This window comes from Dromiciops gliroides, chromosome 3 (assembly GCF_019393635.1).
Source record: "Dromiciops gliroides isolate mDroGli1 chromosome 3, mDroGli1.pri, whole genome shotgun sequence".
Taxonomy (NCBI): Eukaryota; Metazoa; Chordata; class Mammalia; order Microbiotheria; family Microbiotheriidae; genus Dromiciops; species Dromiciops gliroides.
Window position 1 is genome coordinate 462,159,821 of NC_057863.1, and position 27,721 is coordinate 462,187,541.

Sequence of the window (27,721 nt, forward strand, 5' to 3'; positions counted from 1 at the left end):
GACATTACCATATTAGTCACTTTGTATAAGAAATCCTGAATAAAAGAAAAAAATGAAAGTGAAAAATAGCATGCTTCAGCTTGTGTTCAATCAATGTCAATTCTTTCTTTGGAGGTGGATAGTATGCTTCATCATTAGTCCTTTGGGATTGTCTTGGATCATTATATTGCTGAGAATAGTTGTCTTTCACAGTTCTTCATTGAACAATATTGCTGTCACTGTGGACAACATTCTCTTGGTTCTGCTCGTTTCACTCTACATTAGTTCATACAAGTCTTTCCAATGCCTCTCCTTTCTAAGTAAATCATTCTTTCTCACATCTTCAATGGCTTGCCATCACCTAAATAATGAGGGCCAAATTCTTTATGTTGGCATTCAAAAGCCTTTATTCTGTGGCCCTGGCATATCTTTCCAGTCTTTCCACACAGTCCTCAGAATCAAAGAAAGTAGAGGTAGAGGAGATATCAGAGGCAATGTAGTCCAACCCATACCCCAAGGAAAACTCAGTATACTATATATGATAAGTATTATTTGAGCTCCTCAGGGAAGACCCCATCACCTCCTGAGGTATCCCATTCTACTCTTAGACAACTGTAATCATTAGGGATATTTGGGGGTTTTGTTTACCTGGCAAAAAGCATACATTTGCCTCTCCCACTCTTTGCTCTATGTTCTGTCCTCTGGGCCCAAACAAGTTTAATGCCTCTATTACATGATTATACTTTAAACACATGAGGACAGCCATTGTGCCCTGCTCTTTCTTCTCTTCTGCAGGTTATGTACCCTCAGTTCCTCTAACTCCTCCTTGCACACAAACTCAAGGTTCTTCATCATTCTGGTTGTCCTCCATTGGACACTTTCCAGTTCATTGATATCCTTTTTAAGCTGTAGCATCCAGAATTGAACAAGATGCTTCCAATGGGGTCCGTTGAGGATAGAGCATGAAGGAACAATTGTTTCCTTACTCCACTGTCTGTCCTACCTCACCACTGCCTTATTGAAATTGCAGAAAATTAAATACAAATAGATAAGTAAATCCTTAGATCTTTTTCAGGCAAAGGTGTTTATAATATACTTATGAAGCTGAATTTTTTAATCCAAGTAGAATATTTACATTTATCCTCATTCAATTTCATTTTATTATGTTGTAACTGAGCTGTCATTATTGTAGCTTTCCCATAGCTCTCAGGATAACTTCTCATATAGAATTTGATTCCTTGGAATTCTGCCTATCCTTCTTTTAAAGGCTATGTCATTTGCCTAGGCATGCTCTATACTTAACTTACTATGGACTACTTGCTGTTCAATTCAATTGAACAAGCATCTATTAAGTGCCCAATATGTGCTAAGCATGGTGCTAGCTACTGGGGATATAAAGGCAAAATGGAATAATACTCAACCTTAAGAAGTTTACATCTTATAAGGCAGTGGGCATACCTGTGTATTTCTATTCAAAATGTCTAACTTTCACTAGATGAAATCATACTGAACTGCATCCTCCACTTTTATTTAGTTCTCTGTTGATTGAGTACTTCATTTTGTGCTACACACATTTCATTGTTCTGTTTTGGTCTGGGTTTAATTTTTGTATTGTGAGCTGCTAGAATTCTAGCTAGTCTGCCTAAAATATATAATGAGTGGTCACCAATAAATTATAAGCTTTAACAAGAGTTTAGACTTTTAAGCATTTATTAAGGAGAATAAGAATTTGGTGAAGAGAAAGAGGCCTAGATGCCTACATATATCTATCTCAGGGAGCCCTCAGTTTAGCTCTGTTCTCCATGAGAGTCCTCACAAAAGAGAGTGAGCCATACCTTCTTCATCCCACAAGCATCCTCTGAAACTGGGAACATTCCATCCACTCACACACACATCTCCAAGCTAATTGGCTGGTAGCCTTGATTGACAGTACCCACGAGCAAATAAATATCACTTCCTGACACCAAGGAAAGCTGCATGACTTTCCCTCAGACGTCTTCTCATGGTGGAGCTTTCCTACAGTAACTCTCCAGCAGGTGCTGTCATTCCAATAGTTACAGTATGTATACTTTTTTAAAAAAAATGGATATAACTCCAGGGAAAAGTACAAAAATTAGGCCTATTAAAGAGTACACTGCAGGGGGCAGCTAGGTGGCACAGTGGATAGAGCACTGGCCCTGGATTCAGGAGGACCTGAGTTCAAATCCGGCCTCAGACACTTGACGCTTGCTAGCTGTGTGACCCTGGGCAAGTCACTTAGCCCCAGTTGCCTCACTAAAAAAACAAACAAAAAAAGAGTACACTGCAACAACTATTAGAATTGTTGGAGGAACTATCAGTATGGGAGAGTCAAGTATTTCAAGGATCATTCAGGCCCACAATGAGTAAGGAGCAATTGTACTAAAGAACAAAATAAAGTGAGATTAAAAGTGAAAAGTCAATCTAAGAACTAAAGATTTCTGTGAAAATGCTTAATTAATTCTCAGAAATAAGCAAGAACTTATAAGGACCTGTCATGTAGAGAAGTTCTGATTAATTCTTCAATAGCAGAGGTATCAAACACCTGGCCTATGACCCACATATTGCCCACAACATTTCAGTGTGGCCCAAACCAGATTAAATGTAATCAGGATATATTTAACATAATAAATAAACATACAATGACACATAGATATTATTAAAGTTTAAAACCAAGTGAATGTACTGGCCAGAGAGCTTAATGATCCCCCTTTCTATTGGAATTTTATATCACTGTTCTAGAGTATTCTATTTTGGGGGGGGGCAGGGCAGTGGGGGGTTAAGTGACAAGGTCACACAGCTAGTAAGTGCCAAGTGTTTGAGACTGGATTTGAACTCAGGTCCTCCTGAATCCGGGACCGGTGTTTTATCCATTGTGTCACCTAGCTGCCCCTAGAATATTCTTAAAGTTGGAAGAACTGTGAGAAGGGAAATTAAAAATGAAACAAAACAAAACATTGCTAGCAACAAATATGTATTAAGCATCTGCTATGTGCCAGTTGCTATGAAAAAACAAAAGATTTGCCTTAGGTGAGACTAGAGTGCTAAAGACTGAAGAAAATTATTTTTTATGGGTGAAATCCTCCCCCGCCAAATACAAGGCTATGGTAAAATCATTATCAGAACTAGCCCTTGTGAACTCATAAATTTTGGGCAACTTTATCAGATTGTAAAACACCCATCCCCTAAAATGTCTCAGTGAATTTTCACTTCCAATGGGCCTGAAAGTCTTGTCTCCATTGAGGGAATGATGCACACTAATATGTATATATATTATGTATATATGTATTTATGTATGCATGTGTATGTATGTATGCACACATATATTGATATGACAAAATTTTTCTTGAATTACAAAAAATATAAGATTTATAAAGTAATTTTTTACTGTAACATGAGATAGACAGTACAAATATTACTATATTAATTTAATAGGTGAAAAACTGAGATTCAAAGAGTCTTAAGTGATTTTTCTGGAGTCACACAACATGGAATTATCAGAGCCAGGATATAATCCTACGTCTCCTGCCTCCAAGTTTAACATTATTTCCATTATACCACTAAACTTTTTAAATTAAATTAAAGAAATTACTTTCTTTCTAGAACACCAGATTCAGGCCTTGTAGCGAGACTAAGACTGTGCTTGCTATCTCTGTCTGTCTCTGTGTCTATCTCTCTGTTTCTCTGTCTCTGTCTCTGTCTCTCTCACTTTCCCTCCCTCCCACCCTCTCTCCCTCTCTCTCCATGGCTACTAGAGGTCTAACCTAGGAGCTTTCCTGGTATCCAAATTTGTTGTTATTCATTAATTTTTACTTTGGCCAACTTTTTGTGACCCCAGTTGGGGTTTTCTTGGCAAAAATTATAGATGAGGAAACAAAGGCAAAGGTCATACAGGGTCATATACCTATTAAGTGTCTGAGCCTGGATTTGAACTCAGTCTTCCTGACTCCAGGCCTGACTCTCTATACACTCTACCTCCCACCTGCCCTTGGAATCCAAATTAGGTTTTCTTATTTTTTGAACTGACTTCTCTTCCCTGGTTTTCCTCAGAGCTGAAAATTTATTCACAATACTTTCCACCCCTACCCAATCAACACTCCATCCCTCACATAGACACATTTCCAAGTTCCATTGTCTTCTCATAGTCAGAAATTCACATAGATATAAACAATTAACCTTTTATTAGTAAAATCTGACATTCACATAGTTTTGAAGTTTGCAAAAGCTTGACATACATTATAACATGTAAGGCCCACAACAATTTTGCAAGATAGATACCATAGATATTATTATCTCCTTCTAACAGATAAGTAAATTGAGGTTTGGTGAGGTTAAATGACTTCCCCATGGTCATTCTGCTAGTAAACATCAGTTATAGGATATGAACATAAGTGGGGGCAGAGCCAAGATGGCAGAGGAAAGACATTAAATGCACAGAGCTCCTGACACAATTACCTTCCCCCAAAACAGCCAAAAAACAACCCTTGGAGAAGCAAAACTCACAAAAAGATGGGCTGAGATTATTTTCCAGGCAAAGACATCTTAGAGGGGTCCATGATAGTCTGCAAGTAGAGTCTGACCCCATGATCGTGCTAACACAGTCCTGAGGCAGGCTGTGCTCAAGAAACTTACCCCTGAGTCTCCAAATCAGCTGCAGCACCTGCATCTCCAGAACTAAGTTTGTGGTCAGGTGAGAGGACTGAATGGCTGGTGGGGGTGTGGGGGATGGAACATACAGGGGTGTCAGCTGGACCTAAGGAGGAATTCCCCAACAGGGAACCAGAAAGAAAGCTTGTGTGGCAGGAGGCCCAGGTGAGGGAGGGGAACAGGCTAGTTGGAACTAAGAACCATAGCACACAAAGTTTTGCTGTCTGGTTAATTAGCAAGTTGGCTTGAGGTTATCTTTGGACCAGAGAACAGGCCAGCAAGAGAAACACCTTCCCTTCCTCAAACCAAAACACTTGGGACCCTCTGAAGCTTTAGACAGTGTAGCTTGGAAGTAGGGCCCCATTGTAAGAGGGAGTTAATAGCCAAGTAAAAGACAGCAAGATGAGCAAGCAAAGAAAGTTGAGAACTATTGAAAGTTTCTTTAGTGACAAGGAAGATTGAGGTGCACCCTCAGAAAAGGATAGCAACCTCCTGGGCCCTACATCCAAAGCTTCCAAGAAAAATATGAAATGGTCTCAGGCCATGGAAGTGCTCAAAAGGGACTTTGAAGAGAAAGTAGGAGAGATAGAAGGAAAATTTAGAGAGGTGGAGGAAAGAATGAAAAGAGAAATGAGAGCAATGCAGGAATTCATGAGAAAAAAGTCAACAGCTTGAAAAGCCAAATGGAAAAGGAGATACAAAAGCTCTCAGAAGAAAATAATTGCCTAAGAATTAGGATTGAACAAATGGAAGCTAGTGACTTTATGAGAAACCAAGACAAGGTAAAGCAAATCCAAATGAATAAAAAAATAGACAGCAATATGAAATATCTCCTTGGAAAAACAGCTGACCTGGAAAATAGATCCAGGAGAGATAATTTGAAAATCATTGCACTACCTGAAAATCATGACCAAAATAAGAGTTTAGACAGCAACTTCCAAGAAATTATCAGGTACAATTGCCCTGATATTCTAGAAGCAGAAGGTAAAATAGAAATTAAAAGAATCTATACATCACCTCCTGAAAGAGATCCCAAAAGGAAAACCTCCAGGAATATTATAGCCAAATTCCAGAGCTCCCGGATCAAGGAGAAAATATTGCAAGCACCTAGAAAAAAGGTATTCAAATACAGTGGGGAGACAATAAGGATAAAACAAAATCTATCAGCATCTAGATTAAAGTACTGGAGGGCATGGAATATGATATTCAAGAGGGCAAGAGAAGTGGGACTACAGCCAAAAATCACCTACCCAGCAAAACTTGTATACTCTTTCAGGGAGAAAAATGAAACTTCAGTGAAAAAGAGGACTTTCAGGCATTTGTGATGAAAAGAAATGAACTGAATAGAACATTTGACTTTTAAATACAAGACCCTAGATAAGCATAAAAAGGTAAACAGGAAAAAGAAATCATGAGGGATATTAAAAGATTAAACTGTTTATATTCCTACATGGGAAGATAATACTTCTAACTAATAAGAACTTTGTCAGTATTAGAGTAGTTGAAAGGAATACACTTAGAGGGCACAGGTCTGAACTGAATATGAAGGGCTGATAGCTGTAAAGTATTTATTTTTTGTTTCTCCTTGTTTTATGTGTGTGGGGGCAGACAGGGTGGGGTGTCTTATATTTGGGCCTGGATTTGGGCTCAGGGCCTCCTGGGTCCAGGGCTAGTATTTTGTCTACTATGCCACATAGCTAACATATGATGACATCTTTAAAATAGGGTTGAGGAGTAGGAGGAATGCACTGGGGGAGGGGGATGGGGAGAGGTAGACTGGGGCAAGATAGCTCACATGAAGGAAATACGAAAAAGCTTATGGAGGGGAAGGCAAGAGGGGGAAGGAGTGGGGGAGTGAGTGAACCTTACTCTAATCAGAATTGGCTCAAAGAGGAAATAACATACATACTCAAATGGGTATAGTAATATATTTTGCGCTGAGGGAAAGTGGGAGAAGAAGGAGAAGCAGGGGGGAGAAGAGGGGAAGGAAGGAAGGGCAGACTGGGGGAGAGAGCAGTGAAAAGCAAAACACTTTTGAGGAAGGTGAAGATGTTCTGCATAACTGTACATGTATGGTGTATTGAATTGCTTGATGTCATAGGGAAGGTTGAGTAGGAAGAAAGGAAAAATATTTAGAACATAGAATTAGCTCAAAGATTAATCTCATCAGAGTTGGCTCAAGAAGGGAATAACATTCACACCCAGTTGGGAGGAGTAATCTATCTAACCCTACAGGAAAGTAGGAGGGGAAGAGGATAAGGATGGAAGGATGAAAAAAGGATGGGTAGATTGGGGAAGGGGACAGTTAGAAGCAAAACACTTTTGAGGAGGAATAGGGTAAAAGAAGATATAAAATACAGTAAATATCATGGGAAGGGAATAGGATGGAAGAAAACAGTTATGATGATTGATTATAATGGAAAATGTATGGTACCTACTTTTCTGGGCTATTGTGAAGAAAATTATTTGTCAAGTTGAAGGTACTATATACAAGTTATGATAAACAGGATGCTATCAGAAAAACCTGGAAAGACCTGCATGAACTGAAGCAGAGTGAACTGTACTGTATACAAAATAATAGCAATAGTGTAAGATGATCTGCTGGGAAGGATGTGGTTATTTTCAGCAAGACAATGATCCAATATACCTTGAAGAACTTATGAAAATTGCAATCCATCTACAGAGAAAGAACTGATGGTATCTGAAAACAGACTGAAACATAATTTTATTTTTGGATAGTTCCTTAATCTTAAGTTTTGTTTTTATCTGATTTCTCTCACAACCTAGCTAATGTGGAGATGTATATTGAATTGCTTGAGTCCTTGGGGATGGGGGGTGGGGTGGGAAAGGAGGGAGGAAGAGAAATTGCAACACAAAGTTTTAGAACATTTATGTCAAAATTTGTTTTTATGTATTTTGGAAAATGAAATTCTAAACAGAAAAAAAAGGTCATGAACCCAAGTGTTCTTTAATCCAAGTTCATCAATTTATACACTATGGCTAAGTGGGACATTGGAATGGACCTTCAATGAAGGTGAAGGACACACAGATAACATTTAAAAAATGTACATCTTAGGGGCAGCTAGGTGGCCCAGTGGATAGAGTACCAGCCCTGGAGTCAGGAGTACCTGAGTTCAAATCCGGCCTCAGACACTTAAACACTTACTAGCTGTGTGACCCTGGGCAAATCACTTAACCCCAATTGCCTCACTAAAAAAAAAATGTACATCTTGTATTATGTCAAATCTACATATATTTTGGGAGGGTCCTTCTTTGTTTTAGCTTTTTTTTTATGGACTATCATTTAGTATGGAGATTTCATATGATAATTCCAATGTAATAAATCAATTGCCTATTAAGAACAAGATTAGGTAGATTCTTCTCTCTCCTCTAATGTGGGAAAAAATATTTATCTCTTTCCAAGGGACTAGAACTGAAAAATAATAATTTATATTTTCCTATAATTATACTCTTACCCTAAATTTCCTCACCTTAATAATGTGTTGAGTTCACACAAAATGCTTTGAATTTCTTGAGTTCTCAACTATTTTCAAAGAAATGCTTAGCAAACACCACATCATTTGCTGTGAAACTAGCCCTGAAGAAGAAACAGCAGCTCCACCAGCAAGCTGGTAATGAGTGCTTAGCACCTTCACAATTGTCTCCTGAGTTAGTGCCCAGGCTAAAATTTAGGAAATTGTAAAACTAAATACACTATAATCCTTTTCTAGTGCCTTATTTAGTATCGAGGTATCCTTAATAGGACACTAAGCTTAATAGCTAAAAAGAATTCAAGAAGAGCTCAGAAGAGCTGTGAGAAAAGCTAGGTCATCAGTTTTTCCCAGGGTGCAGATGTCTGGTGGGGCAGGGGGAGCTCATAATCTAATGCACAAGACAATAAACAAACTATATACATGATAAATAGGAAATGATTAAAAGAGGGAAGGTACTAGAATTAAGAAGTATTGGGGTAAACTTCCTGTAGAAGATAGGATTTTAACTAGGATTTACAGGAGACCAGAGACGGTAGTTAGAATGGAGGAAGGAATACATTCCAGGAATGGGGACAACCAGAGAAAATGTTCAGAGCCATGAGATAGAGAGTCTTTTTCATGAAACAGCCAGGTGACACTGGATATAGTGATATTGGATCTAGGAATATGTGTAGGGGAATAAGATGTAAGAAGATTGGAAAGGTAGGAGGGCACTAGGTTATGAAGGACTTTGGATGCAAAACAGAGCATTTTGCATTTGACCCTGGAGAGTGATGCAACACGCCATGTGGCAAATGCCTCACAGAAACTACAGCATTGAGACTTTATCTTTCACCAGCCTGTACCACACAGCCAGTTCCTTCAAGTAGCCTCGCTTTTGAGGCTCTGGTTCCATGGAACGTGCCCTTAAATTTGCCTTCTTCATATTACCAAGACCCACAGGGGTACAGGTGTGTTTTTAGGGGTAATAGATTTCACCCTTGCCAATATAATATAAGTATACCTGTAGGCAAAAACAGGAGGACTAAGTGCTCCTGTGTAAGACTGCCACCCTCTGAAATTTTTTCTATTCCACCATTGCTGATGTTCTGCTCTCCAGACTCCTCACTACCACCTATCTACCACCCTCTGTCCTTGGTGAAAGCATTTCTAGTTATGGCTCCAGGGTTCAGTAGTAGATTGTAGGTATTGACTGAGGACTTGCTTAAGTAAAATCAGATGAATTTATCATGAGAATTTTGTCAAGAACACATAATCCCACAGACACACACACATTCATTCTTTTTATTGTATTTCCATAAGTCAGATCTCTCAAAGACAATGACAAAGTTCATTACCTAAGGTCTAGAGGTATTGAAATCTGTTTTGGTGGAAAGTATGTTGTTCTAATGAAATCATGTTGAAATATAAAATCTACATCTTGAAAAGATGTGATAATTTATTAATTTCCCTCAATTGATTTTTTTCTTTTGTATTTGTAACATGTGACTTCAGCCATCTCCTTACAAAAGCATAAAAAAGGGCTTTGGTTAATGCCCATTTAGTGCATACATATTGAGGACCTTCCCCTCCCAGACTTCTTTCTTTTTCTTTCTTCCTTTCTTCTTTTCATTTTCTTCCTTCCTTCCTTCCTCCCTCCCTTCCTCCCTCTCTCTCCCTTTCTTTCTGTCCTTCATTCTTTCTTTCTTTCTTCATTCGTTCATTCATTCATCTATTTATTTTGACTAGGTAAAGGAGGCCATTCTTTACCTCATTACTTACCGAGCCTTAATCAATAAATGGACATTGCCTCAGGCAAACTGAGACCTGGGAAGGACCTTAGCTTAAAAACACCTAGGTTGTCCTGATATATTTCTCGTCATTGGACCTATGTGGCTCTGAAGGAGGGAGTGAGGCTGGTGACCTTTCATAGCCCAGGCTGACTTAAATCCAATTCACTGCAAGTCAAAACATCACCTCCCAAAGTCATGGTCCTCTTCAAGAATGGAGGACAAAAGGGGACGGCTAGGTGGCACAGTGGATAAAGCACTGGCCCTGGATTCAGGAGTACCTGAGTTCAAATCCGGCCTCAGACACTTGACACTTACTAGCTGTGTGACCCTGGGCAAGTCACTTAACCCCCATTGCCCTGCAAAAAAAAGAAAAAAAAAGAATGGAGGACAAATAACAATTCATAGGATATAAGCATTATAAGGGACCCCATAGAGTAACAGATCTAATACTCTCATTTGATGCATGAGAAAACGAGCATAGAATGAAAAGTGACTTTTCTAATTTCACAGTTAGTATTTTTAGGATTCTCCATGCCTCTTTATTACATGTAAATTTTATTGCATCATGATCTGAGAAGGATGCATTTACTATTTCTGCCTTTCTACATTTGACTGTGAGTGTTTTGTACCCTAATACACGTTCAATTTTTTGAATATTTTGAGTGCCATGTACTGCTGAGAAAAAGGTATATTCCTTTCTATCATTCAATTTTCTCCAGCCATCTATCATATATAATTTTTCTAAAATTCTATTCACCTCTTTAACTTCTTTTTTTTTAATTTTGTGGTTAGTTTTATCTAGTTCTGAGAGGTGAATCAGTATAGTTTTGCTGTCTATTTTCTCTTGTAACTTATTTAACTTCTCTAAGAATTTGGATGCTATACCACTTGAAGCATATATGTTTAGTATTGATATTACTTCATTATCTATGATACCTTTTAGCAAGATGTAGTTTCCTTCCTTATCTCTTTTAATTAGGTCTATTTTTGCTTTTGCTTTATCTGAGATAAGGATTGCTACTCCTGTTTTTTAAACTTCAATTGAAGCATAATATATTCTGCTCCAACCTTTTACCTTTACTCTGTGTGTATCTCTCTGCTTCAAATGTGTTTCTTGTAAACAACATATTGTTGGATTCTGGTTTTTAATCCACTCTTCTATTTCCTTCCAATTTATGGGAGAGTTCATCCCATTCATATTCACAATTAAGATTACTAACTCTGTATTTCCCTCCATCTTCTTTTCCCCTTTGTTTGTACTCTTTTTTTCTTCTTTCATCCTATTCCTCCTCACCAGTGTTTTGCTTCTGACCCCTGCCCCCCTCATTCTGTACTTCCTTTTATCACCCCCCCTTCTTTTCATTCCCCATTCTTCTCCTGCATCTGCCCTCCCTTCTACCAAACCACCCTTTTCCCCTTCCCCTTTTGCTTCCTTAAAGAATAAGCTAAGTTTCTTTATACAAATAGGAGTGTATGTTATTTCCCCAATGAATCAAATCTGATGAGAATAAGGTTGAAACAATGCTCACTCCTCCCTTCTTTCCCTCTATTGTAATAGGTTTTTTGTGCCTTTTCATATGATGTAATTAATCCCATTCCACCTCTCTCCTTCCCTCTCCTCCCCCTATTCTCCTTTTATTCAGCCCCTTAATTTTCTTTCTTTCATCAAATCAAAGTCAATTTAATAACAAAATCTTAACAGAGATACAGATCTCAAGTAAAAAGTATTATCTTCCCTCATAGGGATGTAAACACTTTAACCTTATTGAATAACTTTTTTTTTCCATTTACCTCTTTATATGTCTCTTGAGTCTTGTATTTGAAGATCAAATTTTCTGTTCAGTTCTGGTCTTTTCAGGAAACCATGGAAGTACCTCATTTCATTGAAGGTCTATCTTTTCCCCTGAAAGAGAATGCTTAGCGTTGCTAGGTAGTTGATTCTTGGTTGCAATTCAAACTCCTTTGCTTTCCAGAATATCATATTCCAAGCTTTGTGATCCTTTAATGTTGAAACTTCCAGGTCCTGTGCAATCCTGTCTGTGCCTCCATGATATTTAATTTTTTTTTTCTTCTTGGCTGCTTGCAGTATTTTCTCCTTCACCTAATAATTCTGAAATTTGATGACAGTATTCCTTGGAGTTTTCCTTTTGGAGTCTCTTTCAGGAGGTGTTTGGTGTATTCTTTTAATTACTATTTTATCCTCTGATTCTACAATATCAGGGCAGTTCCCCTTGATAATTTCCTGAAATATGGCATCTAGACTCTTTTTCTTATCATGGCTTTCAGGTAGTCTAATAATTCTCAAATTATCTCTCCTGGACCTATTTTCCAGGTCAGTTGTCTTTCTCATGAGGTATTTCACATTTTCTTCAATTTTTTCATTCTTTTGATTCTGTTTGATTAATTCCTGCTGTCTCATAGAGTCATTAGCTTTCATCTGACCAATCCTAATTTTTAAGATGCTATTTTCTTCAGCAAGCTTTTGCACCTCCTTTTCCATTTAACCAATTTTACTTTTGAAGGAGTTGATTTCTTCAGCGGATACTTTCCCCATTTGCCAATTGTATATTTAAGGAATTGTTTTCTTCAGTCAATTTTTGTGCTTCCTTTTCGAAGTTGTTAATTCTTTTTTCATGATATTCTTGCATAACTCACATTTCTCTCATTTCTTTTCCCATTTTTTTCTTCTACATCTCTCATTTGATTTTTAAAATCCTTTTTGAGCTCTTTCAAGAAAGCTTTTGGTCTTGAGACCAATGCATCTTTCCCCTTGAGGATTTACATATAGACACTTTGACAATATTGTCCTCATCTGAGTTTGTGTTTTGGTCTTCCCTTTTGCCATAGAAGCTTTCAATGGTGAGGGTCCTTTTCTGTTTCTTACTCATATCATAGCCTATTTTTTGTCTTTTAAAGTTGAGGTTGGCTCCTGGGGCACAGGGGCCACTGTTTCAAGCTTCTTGTGATGGGATATAGGAGCCTGCTTAATGGCTCACTGAGTCTTCTGTGGCTTGCAGATCCCTCACCACCTTGGGCTTGCTCCCTGTGCTAGGATAGCTTGGCCCAGTTCTCTAGCTGGGGAGTTTGCCCTATCAGTAGGTGACAGTGGTTCTCACAACTAGTATGCTGTGCCACCAATCTGCTGAGCCAGGACCAAGGGGCCTCAGTTGCTGTGCTATGGCCAAGAGCCTCCTGTTGACTTGTTCAGACCCCCTCCGATCTACAGTAAGCTGCACTGCACTTCCCTTTTGACTAAGTGAGACTGAACTGAACTGAATTTAGAACTGAAATGTTCTAAATTATCTCAAGTTGGAATATTGTGTCTCTCTGTCTTTTTGTAGGTTCTATCATTTCAGAATCAATTCAGAGCCTTGATTTAATATTGTTTTAAAGGGAAACTCGGGAGAGCTCAGGCAACTTCCTAGCTTCTCTCTGCCTTCTTGGCTCTGCCCTACTTCCTTTTGGGTTCTTAGGATTCTAAATTGGGATTCTTATATATGTACATTTGTACATATGACTTTTTTCAGATAGATTGTAAACTCCTTGAGTTGGAGGCAATATTTAATTTTTATCTTGGAATACCCAATGTCTTGGCAAATAATAGGAGATTTTAAATGCTTATAATTTATTGCTTAAATAATTTATAAGAGCCTTGCTCCCAGACCCACCCATTGAGAAGGCAAGGAATACAAAACCCATTATAATTCTGAAATCATGAAAACAAATTTCTGCATTATCCATGTCCTAAAAAAAGAGAAAGAAAAGAAAAAAATTGTTTTAATCTACACTATGAATCTATCAGTTCTCTATCTAGAGATGGATAGCATTTTTCATCATGATTCCTTTGGAACAGTGGAAGGTCATTCTTTTGATTGGAGTTATTGTCTTTCACAGTGTTTTAGTTTCACAATATTGTTTTTACTGTGAAAATTGTTCTGATTCTGTTCACTTCATTTTATATCAGTTCATACAAGTCTTCCCAGATTTTTCTGAAACTATTCCCTTTATCACTTCTTATGGCATAATAGAATTCTATTATAACCATACACTATAACTAGTTCAGCCAGTCTCCAATTGATGGGCACCCATTCTCTTTCCAATTCTTTGCTACCACAAAAACAGCTGCCATGATATTTTTGTGTGTAGGGGTCTTTTTTCTTTTGGTGTGACTTATTTGGTATGTAAACCTTCCAGGGGTATTTTCTGGGTCAAAGTGTATGAACAATTTTATAGCTTTGGGATTATAGCTCCAGATAGCTTTCCAGAAGAGTTGGATTAGTTCACAGCCCCAACAAGAATGTATTAGTTTATCTATTTTCCTGTATTCCTTCCAGAATTTATCATTTTTCTTTTCTATCATCTTAGTCAACAAGCATTTCTCTGATTTTTAGTGACTTAGAACTTTGATAGGTATATTGATAGCTTTGGTTTCTTCCTTTGAAAACTGCCTATTCATATCCCTTGACCATTTATCAACAGGGGAATGTCTCCTATTCTTATTAATTTGACTCAGTTCCCCATATTTTTGAGAAATGAGATCTTTATCAGACAGGCTTACTGTAATTTTTCCCAATTTCCTGTTTTTCTCCTAATTTTAGTTCTATTGGTTTTGTTTATGCAAAAACTTAAATTTTATTTAATCAAAATTATTCATTTTACCTCTTCTGAACCTCCCTATTTTTGTTTGGTCAAGCTCTTCCCTTAGCAATAGATTTGACAGGTAATTCCTCCCATTTCTACTAATTTGCTTTATCAACCTTTGTAGCTAAATCATGTACCCATTTTTGGTTTATATTTGTATATAATCTAAGATATTGGTCTATGTCTAGTATTGGTTGAAATATCTTTTCAGTTTTCCTAGCAGTTTTTCTTCTAGCTTTAGTTTTAACTATGCTTTGTTCTCTCCTTAGGCACTGTGACAGTATCTTATTAAAAGAATTTCAGGAAACTGACCTGTCCTCCCTATAAATACATACATACCCTTTTATTGGTCTTTCCATAAGTCTGTCCTGTCAAAAAAAATACTAGTTTAAAATTTAGTGTTTTTTAATTAAGTAAATTGATTTTAAGAAGACATAGAATAGCATTAAGATGATGAATAAATTGAAATGCTAGATTTCAGATCCATTCTAGAATCACTGTAGTTCAATCTTCTTATTTTACAGATGATAAAAACTGAATTCCACAAGGATTAATTGATATTTTAAAATTATATCTAGTTAATGAAAAAAATTAGACTATGTCTCTTTCCACCATTCTACCTTTCAGTGCTTGCATAAATATGTTGTCTTAGTGATCTGATTAGCTTTCTTTAGATATAAAGCTATTACATATTCTTCACAAGGATGCATAAAAGGCCAGCTCACTGGGAGGACTGAAGAAGAAAAATGTAGGCTGAGTTCACCAATCTTCTTCCCCAGTGTTAGGCCACAAAGCAACCCAAATTTTTTTCATGTCTTCCCTTATTGGCATTCATCTTCAATAGTTGTTTTTTGCAGTGTATTTATCTGGGCAGGGCCTATTCCAAAACCAACAAGCTTTAATTAAGAGAAAAGGGTGTGCCAAGGAGAAAAAGAAGGGCTTCAGGGAATCCAAATGAATGCTTAAAAACCATTATAAACTAAAACAAATACAAAATCAAAGAACAAAAATAAAAACACATCTTTGGTGAACAAACTAAGGCAGCCTGCCAAGATGTGATCCAACGCTTGAGACCTGATCTTGCTGTGCATGGGGCTCCCACTGAAGGCACTTCAGAAGTCAACGTGCCAAAGTGGTGCTAGGGCACAAAGACATTATCATCTTAACGGAGGGTTCTTTTTGCCATTACAGCTGTGAGCAAACATTGCTATTTCCTGAGTTGGTGGAGAGAGGACTAGAAAGACTTGGCACTTCAGTCAAAACAGTTCACATGCAATCAGTAGACATAGTGTTCTATGTGGCAGGTCGTCATTTGGTTTAATTTACTTCGATATATATGTGTGTGTGTGTGTGTGTGTGTGTGTGTTATTTTCCTAATAAGCTCACAGGTACCCCTTTGTTAGTTATGTCTATCTAATTCTCGGTATGTAATTCCCTCATAAAGTCAATGGGAGTTCTAGGGTACAGATAAAGCTATTTGTTAGAAATAATAATAATAATAACCAATATTCATATATCATCTACTATATGCCACGTGTTTTACACATATCATCTGGTTTAACCCTCACAACAACCCTGTGAGGTAGGTACTATTATTGTACCATTTTACAATTGAGGGAATCAAGGCAAACAGAGGTTGAATGACTTGTCCAGGGTTACTCAGCTACTAGGTGTGTAAGGTCAGATTTTAATTCATGTTTCCCTGACTCTGTTGTTCTGGTGCTCTATCTACTATAACATATATATGCCAGTTTTTGGTTTAGACTGACTGGATATTCTTTTACTCAAAAGTAATTGAGCTTCATCATATGCAAACATGAGAAAAGTTATTTTAGTATCTTTGATAAATATGGATAAAAGTAACCCATCTTTAATTCTCTGCCATGTGTGAGTACCCATCTCCTTCAACCTATCCCTTTCCCCACTTTTTGTGTTGTTCTCCCTTTTATGTGGTTTTTTTCTAGAATATGGTAAGATACTTTAAATCAAGGGCTAGCTTTCTTTTTGCTTGCATTTGTATTTCCAGTTCTTAGTAGGGTGCCTGGCACATAGTAAGAAGTGAATAAATATTTTTTGACTGATAACTGAAAGGAGGGAGTAAAATTAGATGATCCCTGAGGTAGCTTCCAATTCTACTTCTATGACCTGTGATCATACCATATGGAGCTGACAAAGGGTCTTTGCTTCCCTGGGCCATGCCATTCTTCTTATCAAAGCTTTGGTGATTACCAGTACAAGTAGATAATAAATCTACCACCCTCCATAGACATGCACCTGGGATTGCAGGGTGTTTTTATAGCTGAATGAATGGATGAATGGAAAAGGCATTTAATAAGTGATTACTATCTACCATGGACTATGTTAAATGTTCATGATACGAACATGAACAAGCAAGGCAGTGTTTGACTTTATGAAGCTATATTCTAATGCAGGAAGACAAAACATAAAAGGGAACTGGAATTTTTTTGCTTGGGGAATATTTGTAGCAACTTGATTTGGAAATAGCCAGGAAGTAGTATAGTGGCTTGGTTGCAAGCAAAATAAGCTAAAAGGCCTACTGTCAGATACCATAGTTCTAGGGACAGAGTCTGAGTTGGTCAGAGAGGGAGGAAGAAGATGGCCAGAGTACAGGCAGCATGCTTTGGAAATGACTGGAACATCTCTACATAGTGATCAATAAATCACTTGAGGACTGACAGTTTTCTGTCTTATAGTACTGCTTATTAAATCTGGTACACTCAACAGATTCCATAAAAGGGAAATTACTTGACTAGAGAAATAAGACATTAGAGAAATCCAAGAACTTTTAACAGCAGAAAATGTTCTGTTTTTTTCATGAAATAGCTTCAGCCCTTAACAACTTTTGTCAGAATGCTCAAACTTTTATGGTCCAATGTGTATACCTACATATACATCGAGAGAGTTGAGGAGGAGGAGGAGGAGGAGGAGAGAGAGAGAGAGAGAGAGAGAGAGAGAGAGAGAGAGAGAGAGAGAGAGAGAGAGATTCATTTATTAGTAGCTACCCAATGGAAACCTAGCCAAATATATACAGAGAAAAACATCATCATTGGTGCTTATGATAGTATTTTGGAGTCCTCAGGAGTCTATGTAAGACCAATGATGCATATATAATGAGGTGATTTTCTCCCACTTCCTATACTGTTCTGTAGAAAAGTGTTTTCAAATGCTTTAAAGGGTAGGCAGACTTTTCTAAAGGAGGATCATTATTAAATGCTGAAAGCAAACAGAATAAACCAATATAGTATTTGGGGAAGGAAAAAAAAATAAAAGAAGCTTTCCTTCCTTAAAAAACATTCATCAAAGATTCAAGAGAAAATGCCAGCTTCCTAGGATGTGATGGCAACAGCCTTTCAATCTGGACAAGCAGAAAGCATTCTTAAGCAGCTGATATTTCATCTTAAATAAACAATTCAAGTCTTAGGTTACAGGCCATGGGGGGAACATGACCCCAGACTTGAGCAATGTGCCTTTCACAGATTTTGTTCCAGTTCAGAAATAATTATAAGCCATAATCCAAAATAATGTATTATTTTAGCTACAGATCTCCTGCATCAGAAAGTCTGAGGAAGTTCTTATTGCTGAGAATGAAATAATGTTCAACCTTGGTAGTAAACAAGCCATGTACTTCCCAGGCACAGGTGGATTACACAGTGAAATTAATGCTTTTTCTAGATCTTTGAAATTAAGCAGTCTAAAAGGGAAGGGGTGCCAGGGAAGGAACCCATTTTATGTAAACAGTTTGAAAAATGAGTATAATGCAAATCCTTAGCTTGAAAAATTACAATGTGTCAAAATATTAGTTGTCTTTAATTTTAAAAGGTGCTCTGAGTCAAGTCAGAGTATAATATTTTTTCTCCACTACTTATAACAAGTTCATGAATCTGGGGGGGGGGGTGGAATTAGCAGATTTAATTTTTTTTTATAGAACTGGATATGGATACAATTGAGGTTTTATTCTACTAAGTGCTGTTGTGTATTTTAATGATTTAGGATCATGTTCCATGGTCAAAAGAGAAGCAAAATCTGAAACTAGCAGACAAAGTCACTTATTTAATACAAACCTTGATTTGATTTTGCTAGTCTATAAATTTAATTAATGCCAATTTGACAAACATTTATTAAGTTTAATACCCAGAGGAATATAAACTCCTTATTGTCACAGAATTTTTTTTTTCATTTGTTAGTTTTCATCTCTTGGTCTTTACATCCCTAGCATCCAATAGATTTCCTTGCACATAGTAAATATTTAATAAATGTTTATTGAATGAAATATCTTCCATTCTAAGTTCTCATTGTGCTATGAAAGTAATGCTGAATTGACTCTCTGAAAACTTTCTGGTATGTGGGCCTAGTAATGGACTAGGGGTGTTTCCAAACACTAGCCTAGCTAAACAGAAAGAGATTCATGAATGGATGGTGGTTACCAAGTGCTTTATTCTTTTGGCCACAACCACTCATAAATGCTGCCTACTAAGGCATGGAGGATTTGTGATTTGTTTTGGTAGAAGGACTACAGGCAGCATGCCTGTATTGGAAGAATAAACTAAATGACTTTGTAATATACTTAATGCTTATGACATGCATTTAACTGATGTGGTGCTTAAAATATTCACATATTCACTTTTGCTAATGGAAGAATTCTACCCAGGATCCACTTCCTCCCCAACCTGTCATCCTGCCTTTGATTGGTTGAGGCCTTTTACTAGGACTTTTCTAAAATGGATGATGACAATTATCCTAATAATGATAATACTTAAGCATGGCCTAAGCTGACAACAAAGTGATGAAGTAAAATTTTAAAAATAGGACTAATCAGCTACAACCATATTTGTTGTTTAGTCATTTCTCAGTTGTGTCTGAGTCATTGTGACCCTATTTGGGATTGTCTTGGTAGAGATACTACAGTGGTTTACCATTTCTTTCTCCAGCTAATGTTATAGATGAGTTAACTGAGGCAAAAAAGGATTAAGTGACTTGCCCAAGGTCACAGAACTAGTGTTTGAGGACAGATTTGAACTCAGGAATATGAGTCTTCCCAACTTTAGGGCTAGCACAGATCATAGTAATTTAAGTTACAATCTGATCATAAATAGGCAAGGCCCATAGAAAGTGGAATGTGACATTTGAAGGAAGAGAGGTCATTTGTAGCTAGAGAAAAGAGGTAAGATTTCATGAAAAAGGGGTCAGCTTATCTGGTCCTTGAAGTAAGAGGAGTATTTCATCAGATGGACAAGTGATGGTAGATCATTCAAAGTATATGGAGAATGGCATATACAAAGTCACAGAAGTGGGCTCTTCCCTTGATTCCTAGGTTTTCCCCCTCAAACAAGAATTGTAATAAGTAACAAAAAGAACTTGTACCCATAAAAATGCAATTCAGAATTCTTCAATATTCTTGTTTACAACATTCTTTAATTTAAAATAAATATTTCTGAGGAAAGCTTCCATTCGTACATACCAGTAATATTTAATTTGTTAAATAGTATCCAAATACCTAAGGTGATTAGGTCTATACTATACGATTAGGCCACTCTGGTCTTTTGACTTCTCTATATGAAGCCAATTACATTCAATTCAATAAACATCTATGAAGTACATACTATATGCAAGGCATTATGCAAAACTTTAGAAGGTACAAAGAGAAAGCTAAAGTGATCTTGTCCTGCCCCTCTAGGAGCTTATAATTCTACTAAATAAAGGGTTCTTCACCTCTGAATATTTGTGTGTATACATACACATATATGTATGCATATATGCACATGTGTATATACATAAACATATGCATACATATACATAATATTCTAAGCCTGGGTTTTTATGTATACTTACATATGTGCATACATATACAAAAATGTATACATATATATATATATATAAATACACACACTTAAATACATATACACACATATATACATATGGACAAACACACATAGTTTAAGAGCCCCTGATCTAGTAGAATTATAAGGTCCTAGAGGTCCTAGAGAGCAGGGCAATACTAGAATAGATAGATAGATAGATAGATAGATAGATAGATAGATAGATAGATAGATAGATAGATAGATAGATAGATAGATAGATAGATGATAGGTAGATGATGGGTAGATAGATAATAGATTATAGGTAGGTATATATACATATAAATAATCTATCATCTATCTATCCATCTGGCAGCATATAACATTCACAACAACACAACTCTGGAAAGTAGTTGATATTATTTTCTCCATTTTACAAATTGAGGAAACTGAGACAGGCCAACTGACTGTGGCTTTTAAGTAATTGAACTCTTTTGGGTCACTGACAGTATCTTTTCTTTGACCCAAAGCTTTGGATTTTGGCTATGCTGTTCCTCGGAGTTTTCATTTGGGGATTTCTTTCCATTGGATGGTCAATGAAATTTTTCTTATTTTTTACTTTGCCCTTTGGTTCTAAACCCTTTTCTTTTAAGATTTCTTGAAATAGTATATCAAGACTTTTTGTTTTTGTTTCTGGTCATGGTATTGAGTTCAATGACTCTTAATTTTTTTTTCTCCTTGATCTGTTTCCCGGGTTAATTGTTTTTACATTGATATTGATTCATTTATGAGATACTTTATATTTTCTTTTTTAGCTTTTTGACTTTGTGTTAGAATATTTTATTGCTTCAAGAAGCCATTGGCTTTCTCTTTGGTTCATTGTAATTTTCAGAGCATTTGTTGCTAGCAAACCCTAAAAATAAATAACCAAAGAGTCACAGAGGTTGTGCACCCACTCCTAACTGAAAAAAGATAAAGAAGTTCACAGAAGTTATCACAACAACTGTTAGCTATGAAAAATAAAATAAAACCAAAGAGCTAAGAGTGGTTTTAAGGAAAAAAAGCTTTCTTTATCCCTTTGGAGGAGGGGAGACGACCTATGTGCTGGGATCTGCTCTGATACTGAAAAGACCCACTGCCATGAAGCTGAGCCTTGATACATATACTAGTGGCTACACAGTGTGCTGTAGCCGTGGCAATGAGGGAGTAACAACAACAATGAGGCACGTTTGATTCATAGTGGAGCTTCATGAGAAACTCTGGGAACCACCTGGTGCTGCTGTTAAATAATTCTGGGGTTTTGCTGCAGCAGAGTTCATCTAGAGGGTGAGCACAGAGAACTGTTGCTATGCCAAGCTCAGGGCAGAGCTTGCTTGCTGGGCCTTAGCTCTGGAAAATGGGGTATCTCCTAATGGTAAAAAGAGAGGAATAAAAAGAGAGGGGTGGTCTTGGCATGGGAATCCTGACAGTTCCTCTTGTGCCAAGCTATTAATCTCTTTCCAATTCTTCGTTCCATCACTCTCATTTCTTCTCCAATTTTTCTCAAATGCTCTCATTTCATTTATTTAAAAAAAAAGTTTTTTGAAATCTTTCTCTTTGTCCCTTTTTCTTTCTTTCTCTCTCTTACTCTTGCTTTGTATTTTCTGGAAATTCTACTTGAATTTTTGCCTAGCTTGTTTTCTCTGAGGCTTTGCTTATAGATGTGTTGGAGTCATTCTCTTATTCTGGGTTTGTTTCTTGAGCTTTTCTGCCACTATAGTATATTATTGCACTTTGTGGTGGATTTCTTTCTTTTTTTTTTCTTTTTTCTTTTTTTTGCTCAAGCTACTTCCTGATTTGGGGTTTTAGGCCTCAGCTCTGCATCACTTCTAGAGGGAAGGTCTTATTACTGCTATTCTAAAGTTTTGAATGTTGTATCATTTCAGGATCTCAGGGACAACTTTCAATGTTCCCAGAGGGGTATTATACAGGGCAAAGTCCAGTTTCTGCCACTCTGGTCTGAGCTCTGCAAGTTCTTGCCCTGGGTTTGGTTCTTTGCCAGAAGAAACTGCTCCTGGACCTAGCCTTTATCAGTCAGCTGGAAAGCCCTATTGATTCAGTGGCAAATTTTTAGGTTCCTCTTTTGTCTGGGATTTGTACCCTGATTATTCTTTGGAAAGTTGGGTTACATGCTAAAGATGAAGCATTGCTGCTTGCTTATTTATGAGCTAAACTTTTTCCATCCTCCATACACTGCCCAGGACCTCTTTACCCAGGATCATCAATCACTACTTGTACAAGCTGGGTCTGTAACTCGTAACTGGGTATGGAAAAAAAACACCAAACTACCAATTCGTACCTGTCTCCATCATAGAGACCCAGAATAGGTCTGGTGGAATCTTGTTACATGTCTAGGACTTCCTCTTTTCCTAATGCACAGTATTTCCCTGGAACTTGGGTGCTCTGTGTGCAATGTGCTTCTGGCAAGATACCATCCCTACTTCAATTCAAATCAATTCATTAAACCAGGTAAGTACCTACTATGTGCCTGCTACTATGCTAAATACTGGGGATACAAAATGAAGCAAAAGACAGTTTCATGGAGCTTATAATCTAATCGGGGAGGCAGCGTGAAAACAAATGTAGACAAAGCAAGTCATATACAGGATAAATAGGAAATAATTAAAAGAGGAAAAGCACAAGAATTAAGAAGGATTAGGGAAGAAGTCCTGTAGAAGGTGGGATTTTAGTTGAGACTTACAGGAAGTCAAGGAGTTCAGTTTTTGGAGCAGAGGAAGAATAGCAGCCCAGATGTAGGTGATAACCAGAGAAAATGCCTGGAGATGAGAGATGGATTGTCTTGTTTGTGGAACAACCAGTGTCACTGGACCTAAGAGTCCATACTGGGGGGTAAGCTGTAAGAAGAGAATAAAGCTCCAAGCTGGGTTGGAGAAATTGATGTGGAAAATCACATGTAGCCTCTGACCTTGTCTGTCTCAAACAGATCCTGGCCTTGCTGTGTTCCAGCTACAGCTATAGGCCTGTGTCTCTCTTTTGTAAGGTAATCTCTGCCTTCTGACCTTGTCGGTCTCAGACAGGCTCTGGGCTTGCGGTGTCCGAGCTGCAGCTATAGGCCTCCTTTGTACGATAATTACTGACCTCGTCCTTATGTGATATACTTGTATGTATCTTGCTTTACTGTAATGATCACTAGGTGCCACTATACATCCTTTGTTTGGTGATCACTGACCTTATCCTTGTTTGATACACTTGTATGTATCTTTCTGACTATGCCACTATATCACACCTAATCTTTTTGTATATAACCAGGTGGGCTACAAGACTCAGGGCCCATTGTTGGAGGTTTGATACCCCCCTCCCCCTTGCTTGGGCCCACATGTAATAAACTCTCTCTCTCTCAACCTTGAGTATCTGGCTGAGTATTTTCTGTGTCAATCGTGCCATAACAAAATGACTAATTCTGATGTTTTTGGAATTTCCTAATCTGGGTTCAGGCTGATGCATTTTCAAGATCTGTTTAGAGATTTACAGAGAGGAGCTCCACTATATTGTTCCTACCACTCTGGCATTTTGGCTCTGCTTTAGACATACTTAATAAAAATTATAAATAGAATGATATATTCTCCCAGACCATTTCTACACATAGGTACATGTGTCAGTGTGTGCTTTCTTAATATCTACTAGTTTTATATTGCCTTTTTGTTTGCATTTTTTAAATCTCCAAATCATATAGAATGCAAAAGTACCTGTAAATGAAGATTGTAATTAGAAAGTTGAAGCTATTGGTAACATAAAAGACTAATAATTTGGGGAGAACATGGAATAGGAGGGAAAAACAAGTGAAATGGAAGATAAATGGACCCTGTAATTAGATATATGAAGGTCAGAGATTGGATAGAGTCATCTTAATTCTTTGATCAATAAATAATCATGTATTAGGTTTCATAGACATTAGAAAAGACATGGCTGCTTCTTACCTTTAGGTCAGAAAATATCCGGTTTCTAAGGAACACCTCACCCACCACTTTATAATTTGGAACAAATTATGATTTAGGAGAAAAAAAATCTTTTCTTAATCTGAAATGAAACAGCAGCAGTGTTTAGCGTCTTCTTGGTTGTCAACAAAATAGGAATGATTCAAATAATAATCAGTAGTATTCATACAACACTGAGTGCATTTGCCAACTACGATTAAGAGGCTGTGTGAGCCTTGCTGATAAAGTAACAATTTCTATTTCCACATTTGAGAGAGACACAAGTGCCACCGGAGATGTATAATCTATACTTGCTGAGGAAATTTTTCTTCCTTTTCTTTTCTAATTTTTTGTGCTCTGTTCTCTCTTCTCAAAGGTAGACTGCATCTCTCAGATCCTACTATCTCCCTTTACCCAATCAGTTACCTTAAAGTGACATAAGCATTTCTTAAATATTCACTTAAAGAAAGGGACAATGTTACTATATTAGTAGAGCTAACTTGTTGGGCAATAGGAACTTGAATGTAATGAGAGGCAGAAATTGGGAGCAAAGAAATGACAACACTGTGAGCTGTAGGTACATAGAATCATTCTCTTGGCTTTTATAACAGGATATGATGCTCTGGGAAAGCCTCATCTGTGCTGTGTTTTTTCATTGCATGTACACCCAAAAAGCCCATTGTTGCATTACCCAAACAATAGTCTAGCTCACCCCATTCAACCAATCCTCAGGTGAGAAGTATACAAGGTTGGCTATTCTGTCTCTGAATTGGAGGGAAGAATCCCTTTCTTTCTAGATTTTCTCTGTTCTTAAGGAGTAAAATCCATTGCCTGGGTGCCCTGAGATTCAGAAACTGCCTATTTGCCAAGATTTAAATGCCTAACCTTTCTAATGGCACTTGGGATTGAACGATGGTTCTTGAGAGAGGCTATTAAGCCCCTTTGTCAGTTATGCTTAAATTTGGAGAGAAAGAAGGAGAGTATACACTGAAGCCAGACTACCTTCTTTGCTTGGTTCAGCATATTTTTCTTATTAATGTCAACAATTAGAAATTACCATTAAGTGCATCACAATCAAAGGATATCTGTAGTTCATAGCAAATTAATGAGGTACTGGAAAAATCTGAGCTGCTTCTTCTTCTTACCCTGTATTCTGAAGAATTCCTTGGGAATGCCTCCCTACCCTCCCACCCGCATTCTTAGTAATACTTACAATAACAAACATACCTCTGCTTGATTTCTTTCAAACAATCTTATCAAAACAGCATGGCTTGGTGGGTCATTTATTCATTTGAAAACGAATAATACTCTCATCAATAATCTATTTGAGAAAATGAGAATCAGTTACAAAGTGCCTAAATTGGCCACACGAATTAAAAGCCCAACCCAGTCACACTCTAATTTGTCAACAATAAACAGAGGAATGAATTTCTTCAGTTCAACAAAACCTCCAGGTTTCAAAGGCTGAATTAAATGTTGATAAGTGCCATCAAACCACCATGAGGGATGGAGACTTCCTGAGGAGGCAGCCCACCTGGCTTGAGTAATTAAAAGCAGCCCAACTGGCTGGAATTGTGCTGATAAGAAGAACAAGGAGAAGGAGATACTGATACATGCGAATTCTAAGTGAGTTAATTGTATTATGATATTTTAAATACAAGTCTTAATTTGCATCCACAACAACATTTCAGGTCCAGCAGAAATAGGTGTTAATAATCCTCCTTGGGTTTGACATCACATAAGGGATGTTTTACATGTTGTCTATTTCTGAGCACTGTCAATACAGAATTATAAAAATCAATGTTGATTAGCAGTAGAAATTATAAAGTTAAAGTGATTCATTTTGAATAATATTTGAAGAAAGGGGTCTGTGTCTATGCACATATATACATATATGTGTGTATGTACTTATGTATTTTCCATTTATCCCCACCTCTGTGCCACTTTCTTATACTTCTATGATCCTAGAATCCCTATCCAAATGAAAGGTGCTCCTATGCATGTCTTCTGATCATAAGGTTTGCAATACATATAGAAAACTCCTCAAATCACTTGTATTCTTATGTAACTCAGACTAATGGATTTTGGTTGGGTGCAAGGCTTCCCACTTTTTTCTTGGGCAAGGTCTTCCAGGAGAGACAGTGACCTTAATTAAAAGGCTTTAGTCTTGTTTCTCTCCAAAGATATCTCACAAACATTTTCTCTCAATATCCTTTTGACTAACTACATAGAAAGTCCCTAGCTGAACTACTTCACATCTTGTGGGTGACAATAGAGGGTTGTCAAAGCTTTAAGCAAGAACATAGAGGACCTAGAAAGAAAAAAAAAAACAACCTATAATCACAGAAAATTATATGCCAAAGGAAATGTATTTCTTTTCATTTCAAAATTTCAAGGAAATGTTTTATGTTTTCTTGGAATTCCAGGCACTATAATGAAATAATGTGGAAAATATAATAGTGAGCAGATTTCAGAATTCATTTCAAGATCCAGAGTGGTTGCTGCTATGGTAAATCATTTGGCTGGAGGATGGTCATTAAAATGCAGCTATCTTTAAAAAAAAACACAAACAAAAAAACAAGAAACTCTCAACATTATGGAAATTCTGAATTTTCAATTTTTGTTTGGAGGTAGGGGAAACGAGGCTGATTTAAACATAAAACATAAATTTGAATTCAGTGCAGAGTCTTGTTCTTCTAAAGATCATTGTTTCATATTCTCATTACGTTTAGATCTGGTAGAAGGTCTACGAACAGCTATTCATGAATCTGAGCTCTAGCAGGTTAGAGGTTGGCAGGTCTTGATGTAGGGGGCCTGTCTTTAGAAATGTCTTCCCCTTATGAACTAACAGAGAACAAGTTGGTTGGCCTTCAGGCCTAGATTTTGAGGTCAAGCTTTTGCTAAAGTTCAGCAGCCAAGAGCAAAGTCACTGATTACTCTTAATAATTTGTTTTCTGATATTTCTATCATGAACGTATACTCAGAGGCCAAGGGGAGCTTTTCCTAAATTGGAACAAATGAATAAAAATATGTAAAACTAGTTTTAGCAATTTTCAAAGTCCTAAGGTGTTTGTTATGTTCTATATCAGCATAATTGTACACGTTCTCCGTGAACTATGCAACACAAAGTAGCAATACAAATAAGTCAGATTTCTATGAACTCCATTTCTCTAATTTTCAGATGCGATTTTCCACAAGAGTGATGGAACAAACTGGGTTAGAAGGAATGTCAATGGCCATCTAACCCTTACCTGTATCAAAAAGTAAATCCTCTCTGCAACATAACTGAAAAATGTCCATTCTAGATTTAGTTGAAGATCTCCAAAGAGGGGGCATTCACTACCACTGGAGATAACTCATTCCACTTTTGAAAAATTCAA